Source organism: Astatotilapia calliptera, chromosome 6 (assembly GCF_900246225.1).
Source record: "Astatotilapia calliptera chromosome 6, fAstCal1.2, whole genome shotgun sequence".
NCBI classification, from domain to species: domain Eukaryota; kingdom Metazoa; phylum Chordata; class Actinopteri; order Cichliformes; family Cichlidae; genus Astatotilapia; species Astatotilapia calliptera.
In genome coordinates, this window is record NC_039307.1 from 39290468 (window position 1) to 39309264 (window position 18797).

The 18797-nt window shown below is 42.4% G+C and overlaps 1 protein-coding gene across 1 annotated transcript in view; it reads left to right on the top strand.

Annotated features, from left to right (window-relative positions):
• The first annotated feature begins 309 nt into the window (after nucleotides 1-309).
• LOC113024783 (teneurin-3) overlaps nucleotides 310-18797 on the top strand; it is a 439740-nt gene continuing 421252 nt past the window's right edge. The window contains exon 1 of the mRNA XM_026172107.1: nucleotides 310-376. The gene's annotated coding sequence lies outside the window, so the exon portion shown is untranslated. The remainder of the gene's footprint in view (nucleotides 377-18797) is intronic.

Genomic DNA, 18797 nt, shown 5'->3' on the forward strand with positions numbered 1-18797 from the left:
TAAGAGCTTTGAACATATCAGCTCATAAAGGCCAGGGGACAATATACATGACAAAACAGAGATGGGACACTGCTTTCCAACCACACAGCCTCACACTTTATGTTATCCATGCACATGTCTTGGAATATCTTGGCGATGGAAAGCTTTTTTTTTAGTAAATGACACGAAACAAAGGACAAAATGTTTTTAATCTGCTTCTCGTTTTCTTGTGTGCACCCCTCTGTCACTGTGACTGGTTTTAGATACTTTTGCCTTTTCTTCTTCGTCTTTTAACTCAAGCTCTCTCTGTTCTCCAGGTGCTTGTCTTTGGTTTTGGACTCTGGGCTCTGTAGCAATGACAGACGATTGCTCCGTGTAACATCTCAAGATCGTACCAGTAAGATTTTTGAGCTACTATTCTTCTTTGTCAGTCACTGTTTTTACTGATAGCGCCTCATTTTATATTCTCACCATGTGCAGTTATTTGGTTTCTATTTAACTGCACAGGTTACAGTCAGCATTCAGTATCACAGGTCCAAAATCACATTAGTTTATTTTTGTACAAATAAGAATAAAATCAGACTTTATTGAGTCGACACTCAAAACCACGCCATAAGAACAAAGTTACACTAACATGGTAAATATGTCAGCTTATCTCAGCACAGGCCATACTCTTGAAATTATTAACTACTAATATCATTATTAATATTCATGACAGAGAGGTTCATGTATCAGCCAAATCAAAACTTGATTGTGGTAAATCTAAAATAATATCTCCTGTTTTAAAACAATCGACCATTCCTCCCAGCGTGCTCGTCACAGACAGCACGTTTTATTTAAAACAAGTCTGTGTAACTGTTTTACTGGCAGACGAAGAAAAAACTAGTAAACAATCCTATATCTAAATGATCAACAGTATTTTTGTGCATTTCTTTTCTCCTTGTTTTCTTGAAAGGCCAGATTCTCAATAAAAGGAAGGGAGAGAAAGAAAAAGAACGAATAAAAGTTTTTGACAGTCATCCTCACAGACAACCAAAGATTAAATGCATCCACCCTGTCCTATTTTTCACAATTCACTAAGGGTACAATGCCACATTGTGCGCAGTCTGTTTTTGTGTGAGAGTGTGCATGCATATACAAATGCCTGTGTTTGTGCTGTAACTTGGAAAAGCTTGTCTTCATGCAGGCCTGTTGGTGAATAATTGTATACAGCACATGTAGTTGGGCAAGGTATACATCTCCCTGTGTGTGTGCGTGTGTGCGTGCATGCGTGCGTGTGTGTGTGTGTGTGTGTGTGTGTGTGTGTGTGAACCCCCTCTGGTGCTTATTTGCCATTTCTGTGACAGAGCATACAGCTGCATCTCAAGACAAACTAGGCCAACAGCAGCTCTGTGGAGATGGAGCTGCTGACATTTGGCACCTGTTATCCAAACCTCTCAAGACTTTGTTATATCACAAACTCTCAGGTGTGAAACACTGTCTTCCTGTGGTTTCTATCCTGATCTGAGCTTTTATCCCAAGTTCTTGCTTTATTCTCAGCAGCTCCAATTTCACTTTAACATTGATTATTGTCAGAATAAAAGCTAAAGGTTATATAACAATTGCACCAAAGCAGGAATTGTTCACGCTTGACACTAACTTGGATGCAGATTTTACATCTGTGTTCAAGGTTTTACGTCAAGAAAATGCATTAAAGCAGACTATAGGCAACTTTTAGCTGCAAAACATTGTAAAAGCAATGGAGATATGAGTATCTAGTATGTGCAGACGTATTTGCGGTTCTGTACTGTATGCTGTTGGAGAACTACCGATACTAAAAAGCTAAACCTTTGAAATTTCTTGCTTTAATAAACTAATAAACTCTGGACCTATGCTGGCTAACCTGACCAGTCTAAACTGTAGTGAAAGCTAACTAGATGAACACACTTTGAAGATGATTAGCCAGAAAACTTGGTTCTTTTGTGCCTTCCTCCATGAACTGTCCACCCCTGGCAAAGTTCACCACTGTTCCCAGTTTCCCCCATGTGTGGGTCTCACTATGTTTTGCTGGACTCCCAAAGCCTCAGAAATGACAACTGACATATTTCCAGACTGAAAATGTAGGCTGTGGTTGCTTTATAAGATCTTATAACCTACTTCACTTAGTCAGACAGGTGATTTCTTGGTTCATCAGGTGTGTCATCTTGGCAGTCATGCCTGGGATTAGCTTGTGAAGTTCAGCTCAGCCTTCGAAAAACTGCAGTTAATAGTTAATTTATGATTTGCATGAAGATTTCCTTTATAATAATAATAACTTTGTTTATAAAGCGCTTTCAAACAAAGTGCTGACTTGACAAAAAGAGATAAATAAATAAAAGCAATACTAAAACAATACAATTTAAAAACTGACAGAAACAGTAGTCTAAGGAGCTTGGAAAGAAAAGCGTCTGGACTTCTTTAAGTTGCTTGAAGACGTTTCACCTCTCATCCGAGAAGCTTCTTCTGTTCTAAGGTCAAATGGTGGAGAGTCCCAGATATAAACCTAGTGGGAGTTTCCCACCAAGAGGGACAATAGACCCCTTAATGATTCTCTGGGACTCTCCACCATTTGACCCTTAGAACTGAAGAAACTTAAAGAAGTCCAGACGGTTTTCTTTCCAAGCTCCTTGGACTTCCTTGATCATTATGGATGACCTGGATGACTGAGAACCTTCACAGGCATACTGGCAGAACCAGTAAAAACTGGTGAACAGGTGGGTCTTTACCTCAGCTTTTAAAACCTCCACCGAGCATGCCTGCCTCATATCTTGAGGGAGGTTATTCAGCAAAGATGGGGCACAAAAAGAAAAAGCATGCTCCTCAGTCTTTCTTCTAGCTTTAAGAACTTTTAGAAGGCCAGTGCCCTGAGACCGGAGAGCACGGGAACATAGAGGTCAGAGAGATATGAAGGTGCCAAACCATTTAAAGCCTTGTAGGTGAGCAACAGGACCTTAAAATCTGCTGGAACCTGACAAGGCAACAAGTGAAGAGATTTCAGTACTAGGGTAATGTGCTCATGTCTCCCAGTTTTGGTTAAAATTCGAGCGGCTGCATTTTGTACCATCTGTAAACCTCTAAAACATTTCTTCGGTAACCCAGAAAGGAGAGTGTTACAATAATCAGTGACACAAATGCATGGACAAGAACCTCTGCAGTGTCAAGTGACAAAACGTGTCAGATTTTAGCTGTGTTATAATAAATGAAATCATCATCATCATCATTTAAAAACTGTATTACACGTACGTGAGACAAATATGTAAAAATAAAGAATGGGGCAACTTGTTTTTCTCACAGCACTGTTTAACATCATTTGCATGGATTACAGCAGGGACATTTTGCATGGAAAAAGCTTAGTGGCAAGAGATCAGACATTATTATCTTTGTTTGTCTAATGTGTCATGCTCTGTTTGTAGGAAACAGAAGCTACAGGCTTTCATGTTCCTGTTGGTTTTCATGTCTGTCAGAACAGACGTGTGCAACTGCAAAGAAACAGGAGAGCAATTATTAATGGTTAAGGTCCTGGAAAAATACTTCACCTTACCTTGAAACACATACAGTGGACAAGCAGGAGGATTGTTCCCAGTGTAATAACTTTATCTCAGTGTAAGAGAAGGAAGCACCTGGGGGGAAGGTAGGAAATGAGAGCACAGTTGAACCAAACACAGAGAGAGAGCTGTGCACACGGAAAAATATCCATAGCTTTATAGTACAAGCAGCTTTCTTTCAGAATAAACAGATAAATAAATCTGCACTGCTATCCACTCTGCCTGTTGCCAGAGTAGAGTACTTGCTTGACCCTTACAGGGTGAGAGATGTTTCATCTTCCCATTTCCTTTATCCTTTTTCCCTTCTTCAGAGTTTCCTCCGACTACATTGTGTTTCCATTTGCCTACCAGTTACCATAGCAAATGACCCACACAAAGAGCATGAGCTGTGAGATTATAGATGTGTCCGTCTGCCTTGCACCTGTATGCACGCAGCCATGGCATCACACTCTGCACACGCTGACCTTTTTCTACAGAGAGATTTAACAAAGTGTGAAAGAAGAAGAAGAAGGCTGAAGTTGGAAAAAAGAGGAAAAAACAGCAATTAAAAGATAATTATCTGCTGGAAAAGGGCTGTAACTTTCATAATTTCTGTAATGCTGTAAGAAAGCATAACACGGAGAGCAAGTTGATTCCCTGCAGTGTAAATGTCAAACCCTTGCTTTGACCTTCTGCTACTTTCTTCCAGCTCTGTTGCTACAGCATGTCATTCTAATCAGACTGTTTTCTCACACTGGAACTTGAGTCTTTGTTGACATGATCAGATTTCATAATTATGCAATCACAAAGATTTGTCCATAATTTGCAAAAGCTGGTAATATTGCCCTAGTCCCTTGAATCTGCCACTATACACATTTATTAAATGCTGGCTGTCTATCACCACCAACCAGATCTGCTAATTCAAGCAATTTTTAACTTTTAGTCTAATCTAAATAATCTCCGATCAACACGTGCATTTAGATAACTTGTATATAGCAGTGCACAATCCATGTGAGCTACAATGATCACAAAAATCTGTAAAATTTTTTAGAAGTAAGTATTATGAATAAGAAAGAACCTCACTTTACCCTGTGATGGAAGAGCTGTGCAAAGCATTGAGAGAAGACAGCAGTTTGGTATCCAAAATACTAAAATGAACCGAATTAATTTTCTTCTCTTGGCACTTCACTGCCAGCTGGAACTACTTTTGTGTTAAATTTTGCATTCTTGCAAATTCTTTGCATTTCACATGACCTCATTCACAGGAGCTGTGCCATTTTCACAAGTTTGTTGACTCTCAGCTTTAGGCTGATGTTGATCTCAGTAAGTACAGCAGGCTCACCTTCTTCCCTGTCTGGAAATTTGCAGATGTGAGTAAAAGAGAGCAATGCACTGCAAATGATGCTTCATAGAGAGGCGACTGTTTCCATAGGAATCTACTGTAATGTGTTATTCATTTGTCCTTTTTAAAAAAAAAATTGACAGCATTCTTGTATTCTTGCATTTTGATATCATTTCCAATTAAATATTGAAAATGTACAACTTGACAAGTAGTCTGAAGTGTAGGCATGTAATTCTGTTAAACATGTTTATTTTATTATTTTTTATCTTTGGTTGGCTCACCCATGTCTGCAAGTTAACCATGAGACTCAGACTATTTCACATATTTATCTTACAATTTTGTAATATCCACACACAATATACAGTACATATTTATTTTACTCTATCTTATGAATCAATTTTGAATCCATTTTAATTCAAAAAAAACAAAAAAACCCTAAAAAGCAGAAGGGAATTCAGGGGCACTGGTACATGGGAGATGTGAAAGTTTTCATGTACAGCTTTCAGCTGGAGCATGTAGGTACTGGAAAACTCTAGTGGAGCTAGTGACAAAAACTGAGGAGGCCCTAGAAACAAGGCTCATGGAGGGGCCCCTGTGGAGGATGGCTGGCAGACATTGCTTGCCCAAGTTGCTCTGTGATGCAACCATCGGAGTATGTTGGATAGAACGCACTTAAAAACATGGGGAAAGGTCCTTGTCTGAATAGGTGAATGCTGTACTTAGTGCTCTGGGAGAGTCAGTCCGTTTATCATGTGCTTAATGTGGAAGTAGCAAAAACTGCAGTTCGGTATCATTCGATCTTGCCTACAAATGGGATTTTTTTAACCATTAGATATTTTAATATAAAACTGACCAAACTCTATGCCAATTTTAACATATTTTTCCCCATATATGGTAACGTGTCCCATGTCTCACTGAGAATAGATATGGATATGGTGCTAAATCCACTGCAGAAAGATGCTGAAAGTTTGTCTGGACAGGAGAAGGTCAGATCAGTTTATTTTCTCTCTGTCTCTCTCTTTCAAGATCTGCATTCAAGTCTAACTGTTCTTTTTCTCCTTTTAATCAAAGAAATTGTGCCAAAAATGTCTCCAATATAATGAGTGGTCCAATAGCCATTGAAATACACATCAATGTATTTGAGACATGGCCTTTTCTGAAGGACCCCGAGGAGTCAGCAGTCATAATACAGTCTGGTCTGTCAATCTCAGTGTTCCCTTCTCTGTGTCATATGTTAGCGTTTTTCCACCGTCTACCAGAGCACAGGAGTAGAATGTGTTGGTAATGCACTCATTCATACACGTACTGGAACTCATGAATATGAATGTACTTTTACACAGTCATCCTCAGAGCTATACTACGTATCTAGTTCCTGCATGTTTATTTTTTGTTGGTGTGTTTGTGAGGGATAGGGACTTGCAGAGTCAGAGACAATGTGAGTGGTAGAGACACAATTAGTAACACACATGTTCTATAGCAAGACTGCATGCGAGCGAGTACAGAAGCCTGATGTAGAAATAAGCACACGGTTCGATGTGTCGATATGATGACAAATAAATCTGTTATGTATTTATCCTAAAGAAGCACATTCAGCTCTAAGGGGCCACCTCAAAATCTCAAAGCACTATATTTTACCAGGCTTGTAGGAAATGTTCACCTGGAACCATTTTTGTTTCTGCAGCAGGTTTGCAGCGGATCCTCTGACTCTGCAGGTTTCAGCAAGACGATGTTAAATGTTAGCGATGCGTCTGTCTGAACTGCATGTCATTGTTTTTTACTGGGACACTCAACAGACATGGTTAATGGTGTGGTCACCAATCTGGCCAGTAATGCCAGTAAAATATACCTTATGCCTCGTGGATACTTTAATATAAAATGAAGCAAAGTCTATGTTAATTTTAAGAGATTTTTTTATGAGTCTTCAGTCATGCATATTACACATATAAATAGTGATCATGTATTTTCTATTATTAAAATTTCTATTAAGGTGTGTATTTTTTCTCAAATATTCAAGAGAAACATAAAATCATCCCAGTCTACTCTAAAGCATTGGGATAATAATCTGTGCATAAATTGCTGTTACGCTAATAATATATTTGCAATTTGTTTTCCACAGTAAACAGTTTATTGTTAGAAAATACTTTGGATTTTTTCTCACCTTCTATTACAGAAAATGGGACAGCTGCTAAAGTATTAATTATACACATTAGTCATCTTTTTCTCTAAATCATTAATAGACACAGGCATGATTTAGTAATAGCAATGCACTTTCAAGAATATTTTGTATGAGCTTTATGATTTTCAGAACAACTTTAACGACACACATGCTTGATATGCTTTTTTTTTCTTTCCATAAAGTTGAGTTGAAGTGTTTTGCTCATTTTCTTGCTGGGGGACTGGACGCGTTGGTTTCTCACGTTTGTTTTTAGATTATCTGTGACTCTGCTAAATTGACTACTTACTTAGCATAACGAGCGAGCCATTAGCAAAGAGTATGGGTAAAACTATTATTATACGGGGTTATGTGAGTACCATAAACCAATCACAGCAGTTTGTTTGAAATTCTAGAAATTATTTTTCAATTTTATTTTCTGTTATTCCTGCAAACGTGATGCAGCAGTAATGAAAATATTTTACAGTCATAAGAAGAGTAATATTTAGAGCCATCTGCACATTTTTCCGAGATGATGGTAAACTTGTGGAGCCAAGATTCAAGATCTAAATCAGTGGTGCAGTTTACTTGGACTTGTTGCTTCTCCACCGATAAGCCTGTGACACAATACAATATCAGGTAGTAGCAGCGATGATACCAACATAACTTTTACATATCTGATGGGTGTACAATGAATGGAGATAGTAAGTTGAGCCGAAAGTCAGAGTTTTAATGTCACAAAGGTGTTGAACTTCTCACCAAGCTGCCATGGGGATTTATGCTGAACATATAATCTGGTAATCTGGTCCGAATGAGTTGAGAGAGGTAAAACCTGAACCCCAGGTGAAGATAACAGGTATCACAAGTGTTGTTATCAACTGGCTCTGTCCACAGTCACATGAATGGGTCATTTCATACGTCATAATGTATCTTATTCCACACGAAATGAACCCCATGAGGGCAGAAGTCGTGCAAGTTATCAAATGACGATGATAAAATAGTGATCAAAACGTTGACATAAAAATTCAGTATTGTAGCACATTTGACAGAAAGTTACTGCTGCAGAAAATTGTTTTACCACCAGCCATTGTGCCAGTCTCTGCTTACTGAAACTTAAGGAAAAGAGGAGACTTAAGGGGCGACGTTGTCTCGGTAGAAAAAACAATGTACAGAAAATTTTGCATAACAAGACACCAAGACACTAAAAAAGTTTAAAAAAAAAATAATGACCTCAGAATTGGAAAAAGAGACGTGCACTGTACTAAAAACATATTAATTTATTTCTAACATAACATGTGGTAATGGTAAACACACTGTGTTGGGTCTGCGCTTCCACAGGTCCTGCTGGTTTAGAAACTTATTCAACAACTTATTCGTTTCCACCCTCAGCGATATGACGCCATTTCAAAAAGGAAAAGAATTTAGACTGGATTACCTCGCTGAATCCTTTTAGACAGGGACACGCTTTCTGGTTGTCATAATAAGTGACTTTCTCCCGAGCCCATTTTAATGTGGAGAAACTCACTTTGCAACCGTCCCCGACAACATGTTGTGTAGCTCTTCCTGTTCAAATTGTTCAGATGCTTAAATGACAGAGGTTATCAAACAAAACTTTAGTGCACTATGAAAGTAACAAAATAAAAAGGAAAAAAGCAACTAAACAACAGCCTTCCTCTGTGTCCTCACCTGCTCCTCCACTCTGTTCTCTCTCCCACTCTGCAGTCCAATGGCAGTCAGTTCTCTTCAGCTTTGGCCTGTGTTTTCCACTGTCTCATCTTGGCATTTCACTCCAAAAGTGGCAAATGTCACTCAGACAGTCTCCTCAAAAGTCCTCTTCACACACAGTGAAGTTGTAGCTTGCTGGAAACACATGTCCATCCAGTCAGGTGATGGGTTTTCTTTCTCTCTGATGCCGTTTGTCCACACTGCTGCTGCCTGCTCGGTCTTTCACTCAGGAGACTGCTTGTCTCTTGGGCTGCTGTCAACTGTTGATCTTCATGCCTGTGCTTCTGGAACTGCACTCCTTGTCTTCAAGCAGAGGTTAGCTTCTTTGGAGCTTGCTTTTCAGGATGAGGAACACAGTAGTGAAGCTGTAAACACAATTCAGCCAAAAACTGGGCCTGGGTGTTTCTAATGATGTTAACCTATAATTGTCGTCCAACTGCTGCATGTGGAAATTTGATCCTGGTCTGCTTTTCACCTGCAAGTGACCAGAGATGGGCAGTAACGCGTTACTTTTTGTAATCCGATTACTTTTTTCAAGTAACAAGTAAACTAAGGGATTACTATTACAAAAATGGTTATTAGATTACCGTTACTTTCCTGTAGGAACGCTGCGTTACTGCGTTACTAAAACCGTGATTTTTTTTGCGAGAATGTCTCATGACAGTGACATAAGTGTGCGATGTTCGTGACAACAGCTGTGTGCGGCTATGTAAATATAGTATCTCCTCTCTCTGGTTTTTGAACTCTCCTTTCTTTAAAACAGAAAGTGAGATTGTAGTTGTTTTAGGCTGAGAAACACCAAACACTCTTCATATTATCATTGCTTTGTTTTTTTCATCAACAGCACAACTATTTTCTTTCTTTTCTGTCCACTGGGGTAGAAGCTGACCTGCAGAATCACCTCTTCCCCCGTTGGAGACTATTCTCACCCACACACTTTCACACCTCTCTGTGGTTCACACACACAGTGACTTCAGACACATTACACTGCTTTGCGCACAATTTCACTTCTTTTCTTCCTTCAATGATCTACATATTACGTGCTGCCTGGTGAATACTTTGCAATGTTTTCCATCCCCTTTCAAGGCATACTTACTCAGTTTATTCCCCATTACAAGACAACAATCAGCCACACGCAAACCACGTCTGGTCCGCATTCACTCACACGCGCGTTCACACACAAAACAGGCACCAACGAGAGCTCGATCCTCTTTGCATATTGGTGAAGAAACCGAACACTCAACGCCTTCAGGGGCTTATTGGGAAAACAGTTCACACAATACACATCACAGCAAAAGTACCTCCCTGTGTGTGTGTGTGTGTGTGTGTGTGTGTGTGTGTGTGTGTGTGTGTGTGTGTGTGTGTGTGTGTGTGTGTGTGTGTGTGTGTGTTTGTGTTTGTGTTTGTGTTTGGGGGTGTGTTTGTGTGACCTCTTGCCCACAAAGGGGGCATAAAAGCAGGAAGCTTACTAAACAAGAAAACAGAACCCTCACATAGGATTCTTTATACAACCTCATTAAGGAAGTGCCTTCTATCTAACATTCACACACATACTCCAGTGGACACATTGGAGAGCTACTGTTGTATATTATCTTCAACTGACAGACAGGAACATATATGAAAAAGACCTGACTGACTACTTTATCAGGCATGCACAGGATCCAATTCCCCAAATGCGATTTGTAAAATCAAAATTTTACAAAAATGAAAATTTTACAAATGACATTTGTCATTTGTCACACTTGGGGTGGCTGTAGCTCAGGAAGTAGAACAGAACTCTGCATGGGCAGCAACTATTACAAGTGTTGCAAATTGCATTTAAAAAGGAAAAGTTTTTTATTTTTTGTATTGTGCTCAATACAAAAAATTGATGGAATTAAATATGAGTCTTGGAACGAAAGTGTTTCCTCTTTGCATCTTTCATTAAAATTAAGGTTTTGGCCAGTGTACCAGTGACTTTGCTGCACTATGCAGGCCTTGACTCACAAAGACATCTTATGATGATCATAGCGCATGAATATGATGAGGACACACAATCCAAAAATGACAATGAGAAAAACACTAATGGTAGATGTCGCAAGTCACACCTAAAAGCAAAATGACAAGATCTACCATGTCTTATTTCACACACACATTTAGATTTGCATGTTTTTTCTTAAATATCTTACAAAATGAAAATACATCAGTTAGACATGCAATTTAAATTATCCATTAATCCATCTATTTTGTCCTGTTTATTTGGGGTTGGGTTCTGGGCACAGTAGCTTAAGCAAAGACTCCTCTCTCTCTCCCTAACCACTTCCTCCAGCTTATTCAGGGAACACAGAGAGGTCAGCCAAGAGATGTAATTTCTCCCATGTGTCCTGGGTCTGCCTCAGGGCTTCCTTCCAGTCAATCATACCCAAAACACCTCACCCAGGAGCCACTCAACTCAAACTCGAGAGCTTTGTTTTCATGCTCTCTCTTTACCACAACGGACGGATGCAGTGTCCACAGACACAAAGCCAATCCATCTGTCAATCTTCTAATTATTTCTCCCCTCACTTGTGAACATGACCCTGAGATATTTATATTCTACTCCACTTGGGGCAGTAACTTGTCCCTGACCCAGTGCAGACACCCTTTTCCAGCTGAGAACCATGGTCTCACATTTAGAGGTGCTGAGTCTCTTTCTTGCCGCTTCACACTTGGCTATGAGCTGCTTTAGCATGAGCTTAGGACCACTATCTGATGAAGCCAACAGAGCTACAATGTCTGCAAAAACAGAGATGAGATTCTGAGGCCACCACAGTGGAAGGCTTCCTCCATTAGGCTACACCTAGAAATTCTGTCGATGAAAACTATGAACACAGTGGTGACAAACAGCAGCCATGGCAGAGTCCAACACGCACTAAGAATGAGCCTGACTGACTGCCAGCAATGTGGAACAAGCTTCTGCAAGGAGGCTCAAATGGCTCATACCAATGGGCCAGACATTGCTATGAGCCCCAAAGCACCTCCTACAGGATACTCCATGTGGTGTGGTCAGATACCTTCACCAAGTCCACAAAACACACAGGTTGGGCAAATTCCCATGCACTGTCAAATATTTTTGATAGCATAAAGAGCTGGCTAGTGTTACATGACCAGGACGAAAACCGCATTGTTCCTCCTGTAAGCTCAGTTCGACTAACGGACGAACTCTCCGCTGAAGTACTCTGGCATAGACATTCTCATGGGGACAGAAAAGTCTGATTCCCCTGTTGTTGGAGCCCACCCTCTGGTCCCTCTTTTTAAACATGGGGACCTACAACGCGGGTCTCGCCACTGGCGATTTGAGCGCCTACAAAGCGGCCTCATATGGCGTGCAGTGGAACGAGTCCGACTTATTGCTGACAATGCGAACCAAGCTCTTGCAACGGTTGTATAGGGATCGGATGGCCTGTAGCAGTGGGCCAGACACCCCATACTCCCGCAGCACCTCCCACAGGACACCCCGAGGGACACGGTCGAATGCCTTCTCCAAGTCCACAAAACACATGTAGACTGGTTGGGCAAACTCCCATGCGTCCTCAAGTATCCTTGAGATGATAAAGAGCTGGTCCAGTGTTCTGCGACCAAGACGAAAACCGCATTGTTCCTCCTGTATCCGAGGTTCGACTAGCGGACGAACTCTCCTTTCTAGCACCCTGGCATAGACTTTCCCAGGGAGGCTGAGGAGTGTGATATCCCTGTAGTTGGAACACACCCTCCGGTCCCCCTTCTTAAAGATGGGGACCACCACCCCGGTGTGCCAGTCCACGGGTACTGCCCCTGATCTCCACGCAACATTGTAAAGTCGTGTCAACCAGGACAGCCCTACAACATCCAGAGCCTTCAGGAACTCGGGGCAGACCTCATCCACACCAGGGGCTCTGCCACCAAGAAGTTGTTTAACTGCCTCAGTGACCTCGCCCCCAGAAATTGGCGGGTCATCCCCTCATCCCCAGACTCTGCTTCCTCCTCGGAAGACGTGTCAGTGGGATTAAGGAGGTCCTCGAAGTATTCCTTCCACCGCCTGACAATTTTCTCAGTCAAAGTCAGCAGCGCTCCACCAGCACTATACACAGTGCAGGTAGAGCACCGCTTTCCCCTCCTGAGACACCTTACAGTTTGCCAGAATCTCTTCGAGGCAGTCCGAAAGTCTTTTTCCATGGCCTCTTTGAACTCCTCCCACACCCGAGTGTGAACACTCTTATTTTTGAACAAGGTGTTCGTTATGGCCAAACTGTGATTTGCACAGAAGTCCAATAACAAAACACCACTCGGGTTCAGATCAGGGAGGCCGTTCCTCCCAATCACGCCCCTCCAGGTCTCACTGTCATTACCCACATGAGCATTGAAGTCTCCCAGTAGGATAACAGAGTCTCCAGGTGGAGCACCTTCCAGCACCCCACCCAGGGACTCTAAGAAGGCTGGGTACTCTGAACTGCCACTCGGCTCATAAGCACAGATGACAGTCAGGACCCATTTCCCGACCCTAAGGCGCAGGGAACAAACCCTCTCATCCACCAGGAAGATCCCCAACGTACCGGCAGCAAGCCGGCAAGCTGCAGCAAGCTGCCTCTCACCAGGGGCAACTCCAGACTGAGACAGAGTCCAGCCCCTCTCCAAGAGCCCAAGCCATGCATAGAGGTGAGTCCGACTATATCTAGCCAGTACCTCTCAACCTCACGCCCTAACTCAGGCTTCTTTCCCAGAGAGGTGACATTCCATGTCCCAATTGCCAGTCTTGGTAGCCGGGGATCAGTCCGCCAGGGCCTCCACTCCTGGCCACCACCCAGCACACAATGCACCCGACCCCTACGGCGCCTCCTGCAGGTGGTGGGCCTGCGGGAAGATGGGCCCATGTCCCCTTTTCGGGCTGTGCCTGGCCGGGCCCCATGGACTAAGGCCCAGCCACCAGACGCTCGCCCTCAGGCACCCGCCGCGGGCCTGGCTCCAGGGCGGGGCGCCGGTAACCCTATCCCGGGCAGGGTAAACTGTTCCCTCTATGTTTTTCTCATAAGGGTCTTCTCAATCGCTCTTTGTCTGGTCCCTCACCCAGAACCAATTTGCAATGGGAGACCCTACCAGGGGGCTATTTTGTCTATTTTGTAAAATGTTTAGATTGTCTATTCTTATTTAATTCACTTAATGTAGAGAATATACCTGCTTGCAGCATACAATGCTACTACTGTACATTCACCTAATGTATATAATAGATAATGTCCCCCGACTTTTTTGACCCTCTGCGATCCATATCCGATCATGGTACAAGAGTGTGAACAGCACAAATCTGATATTTTCAAATCCGATCTGGGTCACTTTCGTATGTGGTACTGAATCCCATACATATCTGATATTTTAGAAAGCGACTGCTGTTTGAATGGTCATGTTGCATTAAATCTTTTACGTCACTGACACAAGACAGACGCCAACTATCAGTACCGGAGAAGCGCCTGAGAAGACATCGTGAACGTTTCCTGGCCATCCCGTGTAGATGTTAGTGAAACTGTTTGGAAGACAACGTTGGAGAAACGTGAACATTTTATTTGTACTGTATAATCTGCAGATTCTGACAGAAATCTGCAACTATCCTTTGAAGCACCGCTCCTCTCTTAAACAGCAACAAGGATAAATATTAGGCCATATGTAAATAACAAAATAACTTGAAGCAAAATTGGGAAACGTAAAGTCTGAAACAACTATTTATATTAACGGCCATCAGTCGAACAATACTGTTTGGTCTGGGTCTAAACAGAGCGCATTGTGTGTGATGTTTTCTTTTTCTTTTGCTCAGGTCACTTTGAGGGTTCACACTAGAGCGCGTTTGCTGTCACATTTTATTTGTAGTGTGAACAAGCAAACAAAAAAATCGGATTTGATCAAAAACTCAGAATTGAGTATTAGGACCTGCAGTATGAACGTAGCCTAAGAATCTTGAGTACTCTGAACTGTTGTGCGACCCATATGCAGAAGCATCACTCAGTTGCTTCTGCATATGGGTCGTGCCGTTCCTCTATCCAAAGGCACAGGGACACAATCCTTTCATCCTTTGGCAAAAAACCCAAATTTACAGGCAGCAAACTAAGGGGACCCACCCCTGCCCACCACGTCTCATTGAGGGCAAGTCCAAATTGGAAACTTGATGTCAAGGCTCGGCTGTGTGGCAGGCAGGAGGAGGACCCAAAATGCAAAACTCACACACACGGGGATGAACTCAAAAAGCAGCTTTATTGCTGACCAAAGATAATAGGAGATACAAAACTAAACTGGGAAAAACTAACATAAAGCTCACCAGGAAACACGGGGGAATCACACACAGCATGAGGGACGACGTCACGCTGAACAGAGGGAGACGCAGACAGAAATACACAGAGGGTTAACGAGGAAAGTGGGAACACACGGGGAACACAGGTGACACTGATAATCATAACGAGACAGGGCGGGGTGAACTGAACATGACATGTACGGGCGTGAGAGTCACAAGGTAAACAGGAAGTGCACAGAGGTTCAGACAGAAGGAGAGAGAGCACGGGGAAAACACAGACATAACGGGCTGGGGAAACATGAAACAACCACAAAGGGAGACGAGGGCTCATAAATACATAGAGGGCACACAGGGGGAAGAGAGAGCACGGGGAGAACTTAGACATAATGGGCAGGGGAAGCATGGAATAAAACATAAGGAGAGACGAGGGCTCACAGATACACAGAGGGGCACACAGGGGGTAAAAGCCATGAAGGGAAAACACTTAGGGAACAACACAACAGGGCAACTCAGAAAACATGGCCTAAGCAAGGAACAAAATACAAACATACAAGAAAACTAAGAACACTGGGCCAACATGGCCCAGGACCATGACACTTGACTTCTTGACTTCTGTGGGTGGTGGGCTTGTAGGTGGGTGGGTGGATATAGTTTCTTTGGGCCCTATGGGGTAAGGCTTGGCCACAAGGCCCTTTACATCAAGCTCCCACCATAGGCATGGTCCCAGTAACGCCATCCCAGGCAGGTTACGCAGTTCCCTTGCTTTTTCACCACTCATGTCTGGGAATTCACCCAGGACCAAATTGCCTTGGGAGACCCTAACAGCCCCCCCAACACCATAGCCCCTGGGGCACATAAACCTCTCCACCACAGTAAGGTGGCAATTCATGGAGGAGTAATTTAAATTAATGAGGACTTTCCACTTGATCAAGACCTTAGCCAATTTATTTCAGTGCATCTGAAAGGCAAAGACACTGCTAAGCTTTTTCTTAGTATTCCTTGTGACTGTCAAACTGTCTCACATTTTCCTAACAATGTAGCAATTAACTTTTAGGTGCTGAATTCCAGGGTGCAGTAACAGTGCATTGAAGGGGAAAACTAAATAACCACTAATGCCTTAAAGGTATTATGTTTGTTTGCTCACACCTTTAGTCCCATAGCATGTGTATGTACATGTCACATGCAAGTGTCCTATTTGGCAAGACATCTTCTATGCTTGAAGTAAAGACAGAGAAAGAGAGAGAAAGCAACACAACTTCAGATGGATGACACTGGCTTGTCTTAACACCTGCAATAATATAAACCTGTCTTTGTCTGTGTGTGCTTGTGTCACACGTATACACAGTAAGAGTGCATGTTCACTTTCACAGCTTTTGAATACTATTGTGTTTGTGTGCATGAGTGAGAGAGGAGAATTTGTGCACAAGCATAAGCATATGAGCTTAACTTTTAGTCAAAGCTACCCTCAAGCCAGACACACACTGACATACATACTGACAGTGGCACAGAGTGAGGTTTTGCTTGAATGCACACCTGTCCTTTCACTCTATGGAACACAGCACACAGCCTGACCACAGGCCACGCCATGTATGTATATGTGCATGTGTTGTAAAAAGGCCTTCTGGGCATTCATGGACAAAGACAACTCCTCACAGGCCAAAAGTCCTATACAACATCCTTATTCTCTTTCTGTGCATCACTTTATTTTTTGTTTGTTTTTTTATATATCCAGTTTAACCTTTTGGTCGCTCTTTTTTTGACTCTATTTACACTCTGATTTTATCTTTCTTGTTCCAGACAACTTCCTTTCCTTCTCTTTCTTTTGACCGATAGGAGGAATAAATCTGCATGACTTTCCTTCAGAAATGTCCCAAGATGTGGCGTGTCATTGTGTCAGCTAGTCAAATGTTGGTGTGTCAGAGTGTGTCTCAATGTTTGCATGTGTGTATGTGTGTGCACGGATAAGGGCCTGTGTACTCATACAGGGTTCTATGAAGCTCAGTTTTGACAGTGCTTAAACAGCACACAGGTGGAGTGGTTAGCACTGCCACTTCACAGCACAAAGGTTCTTGGTTTGAGCCTCAGCTGCTACCTCTCATTGTGATATTTGCATATTCTCTCTGTGTCTGGGTGGGTTTCCTCCAGTACTCTCTCTTCCTCCCACAGTCCAAAGATGTGCATTTTAGGTTAATTGGTGCTTCTAAATTGTTCTAATGGACTGCATGTACAGGGTGGGCCATTTATATAGATACACCGTAATAAAATGGGAATGGTTGGTGATATTAAAGTCCTGTTTGTGGTACGTTAGTATATGTGAGGGGCAAACTCTTCAAGATGGGTGGTGACCATGGTGGCCATTTAGAAGTCGGCCATCTTGGATACAACTTTTGTTTTTTCAATAGGAAGAGGGCCATGTGACACATCAAACTTATTGGTAATGTCACAAGAAAAACAATGGTGTGCTTGGTTTCAACGTAACTTTATTCTTTCATGAGTTATTTAACTTTAACTTTCTGACCACTTATAAAATGTGTTCAATGTGCTTCCCATTGTGTTGGATTGTCAATGCAACCCTCTTCTCCCACTCTTCACACGCTGATAGCAACACCGCAGGAGAAATGCCAGCACAGGCATCCAGTTTCCATAGTTTCAGGTGCTGCACATCTCGTATCTTCACACCATAGACAATTGCCTTCAGATGACCCCAAAGATAAAAGTCTAAGGGGGTCAGATCAGGAGACCTTGAGGGCCATTCAACTGGCCCACGACGATCAATCCACTTTCCAGGAAACTGTTCATCTAGGAATGCTTGGACCTGGCACCCATAATGTGGTGGTGCACCATCTTGCTGGAAAAACTCAGGGAATGTGCCAGCTTCAGTGCACAAAGAGGGAAACACATCATCATGTAGCAATTTCAAATATCCAGTGGCCTTGAGGTTTCCACTGATGAAGAATGGACCCACTATCGTTGTGCCCCATATACCACACCAAACCATCACTTTTGTTGTTCCAACAGTCTTGGAGGGATCCATCCAATGTGGGTTAGTTTCAGACTAATAGCGGTGGTTTTGTTTGTTAACTTCACCATTCACATAAAGGTTTGCCTCATCACTGAACAAAATCTTCTGCGTGAACTGAGGGTCCTGTTCAAATTTTTGTTTTGCCCATTCTGCAAATTCTGTGCGCCAATCTGGGTCATCCTCGATGAGATGCTGCAGTAGCTGGAGTTTGTAAGGGTGCCATTTGTGAGTAGCTAAGATCCGCCAAAGGATGTTCGCCTAATGCCACTCTCCAGTGACATGCGGCGAGTGCTACGCTGTGGGCTCTTGCTGAATGAAGCTAGGACAGCCACTGATGTTTCTTCATTAGTGACAGTTTTCTTGCGTCTACATTTTGGCAAATCCAACACTGAACCAGTTTCACGAAACTTAGCAAGCAGTTTGCTGACTGTAGCATGGGAGATGGGTGGTCTCGTAGGGCGTCTTGCATTGAAATTTGCTACAATGACCCGGTTACTGCGTTCACCAGATATCAACACAATTTCAATCCGCTCCTCACGTGTTAACCTCTTCAACATGTCAATGGCTGTGAACAAAGAGAAACTTGTAAATAACTCATGAAAGAATAAAGTTACGTTGAAACCAAGCACACCATTGTTTTTCTTGTGACATTACCAATAAGTTTGATGTGTCACATGGCCCTCTTCCAATTGAAAAAACAAAAGTTGTATCCAAGATGGCCGACTTCTAAATGGCCACCATGGTCACCACCTATCTTGAGGAGT